The sequence below is a fragment of the Mus caroli genome, chromosome 11, assembly GCF_900094665.2.
Source record: "Mus caroli chromosome 11, CAROLI_EIJ_v1.1, whole genome shotgun sequence".
Classification (NCBI taxonomy): domain Eukaryota; kingdom Metazoa; phylum Chordata; class Mammalia; order Rodentia; family Muridae; genus Mus; species Mus caroli.
The window spans coordinates 43,991,184-43,993,458 of record NC_034580.1 but is presented as its reverse complement, the minus strand read 5'-3'; the positions used below and the strand labels follow the sequence as shown (position 1 = coordinate 43,993,458).

The 2,275-nt window shown below is 46.1% G+C and overlaps 1 protein-coding gene across 1 annotated transcript in view; it reads right to left on the bottom strand.

Annotated features, from left to right (window-relative positions):
• LOC110305385 (T-cell-specific guanine nucleotide triphosphate-binding protein 1-like) overlaps positions 1-2,275 on the bottom strand; it is a 22,339-nt gene that overhangs the window by 15,850 nt on the left and 4,214 nt on the right. The gene's annotated exons all lie outside the window — the stretch shown is intronic.

The window sequence follows — 2,275 nt, the reverse complement described above, 5'->3', positions numbered from 1 at the left end:
GATCAAGGTCACCACTGCTGAGGTAAGTGAAGGGTGTCTAGGTTCAGCTTGTTTGATAATCCAAGATGTGTGATAGCATGAGAAGTGCTGTCCTGACACCAGGAAAGGAGAGCTCAGGGCTTTGTACTCAGGGAGAATCCTGGACCCTCAATGGCCATCTTCTGGACCACAGAGTATCCCAAAGCAGAGAAGGCAACCCCTTCCTTCCACCTGTGTGTTATGGACCATGCATGTCTTCTGGAGCAGTCAAGCTTGGAGAAAGATGCCAGGTTGGGATACTCAGATGCCCTTGGAGTCCGGGTTGTAGGCTCTTCTTTTGTCCCATGGAGATAAAGTCCCAGATCAGAAACAGCCACAGACAAGCTCTGGCAGATCATGTCAGGCCCTCTAGTTTTCAAAGATTTTTCTGCCCTCTGTCACTTGTTACTCTGAAGGGTCTATTTTGTAGTTCTTCCTGTTTCTCTCTTGCAGTGTGCAAAACAATTTGCTTCATGCATTCTGGACTTTCACTATAGTATGACTTCAGCAGTTTCTTTTTCTGCCCTGTGTATCTGGACTTCTACAATCCTCTTGTATATACCTGGGTATGATTTTTCTGTCCCTAAATTTGGTGACATTTTTGCTAGAAAAATTCCTCTATGTTGTCTGCGACTCCTGATAATCTCATATGGTCCACTCTGTTGTGAGCCTTCCCATTGAGCACGAAATTTAGTGAACCTTTAATCTCTAGCCTCATCCACCATTTTGAATGCATACTGCCAGCTGCAGGCTGCTGCTGTTGGGGAAAGCAGTCTCTGACGGGCTTCCATGACCCTCGATGTTTGAAGTATGTGCCATTTTCTCAGTAGGTTCAAGATTCTGAAGAGAGGTTTGGCGTTAGTAATGGTAATTAAGTCTTAAATCTTTCACAGTAGGATTTCATGACTGGAAATACTTGCCTTTGAGTCACATGGCACAGTTGGGGGCACATGTAGCTCTGCAGGTTTGCAAACTGTCGCTATTTGGCCAAGACCTCATGGAGCAATAAAGGCAGAGCAATGCCCTTGATACTGAGTCAAGAGAGACCCCAGAGCTGGCCAGCTTAGCATGGAACAGGCTGGGAAGCTTCTGGAAGGACATGGGGCTGCTTGGCACCTGGAGCCAATCTTGGGATTCCTGGGTGGGTGTCCAGACATGGCAATTGATGATCACCATGAGGTTACTGCTTGAGAACTCTGGAGGGCAGTGCTGGAAACTCTGGCTGGCTTGTCAGGGACAAGCCTGGCCAGGAGGCTGTTAAGATTAGAGGGCACCACCGAGAACTGTGCAGGCCATCTGGAGTGACTAAGAGAGGTTTTGAGGTAAAAAGTTGCGTTGGCTCTCAGGCTCTCGGGGCTCTCATTTTTAATCTCTACACCACCAACCAAAGATCATACTAGTACTGGTCCAAGGGCCCCAGGCCCTCCAGCACATAGGTAAGAAAGGACTGCATTTTCTGGCCTCAGTGGGAGAGTATGCACCTAACCCTTTAGAAATTTGATGCCCCAGGGAAGGGAGATGCATGGTGGTAGGGAACCCTCTCAGAGGCAAAGGGGAGGGGGAATGGGATGAAGAAATCTGGAAGAAGGGACCAGGAGGGGGACCAACATCTAAAATGTAAACAAATATAATAATTATTATTTTAAGAAAGCTGTGATGTGTAGGTTAGTCAGCAAAGGTTAGATGAACTTGGCCATCTAAGACCCAACAGTGTGAATGCTGATTGCCCTGGGTAAGTGGGTGGGTGGAAATCTGATAAGGCTGACAGGCCAGGGAGTGGGTAGGGGAAAGGCCTATCAGGCATTGCAGGTTGAGAGATCTGAAGTCTCAAAGGCATTGAGGGGTTGAGGGGTGGGTGGGTGGGTGGGTGGGTGGGTGGGTGGTAGACAGGAAGGTTGATCTTCTTCCTGTGCTGTTTCAAATATATGGCCTCTAATTCTTTATTACTGTAACATACCTATAAACAAATACATGAACTCAATCTGCTGAGTACATTTAGTGTAGCTTCTATACAGAGATATACAGATAAACAAGATAGGCAGATGAACGGGAGCAGATGGATAGACAGGCAGACAGACATATGTTAGGGCTGAACATGGGAACTAAATAACTTTGGGAATTCTTTTTTTTTTTTTAGAGTCATAGGTCAAAGGTTTTATTTTTTTTTAATATTTTTATTACATATTTTCCTCAATTACATTTCCAATATTATCCCAAAAGTCCCCCATAGCGCCCCCCACTTCCCTACCCACCCATT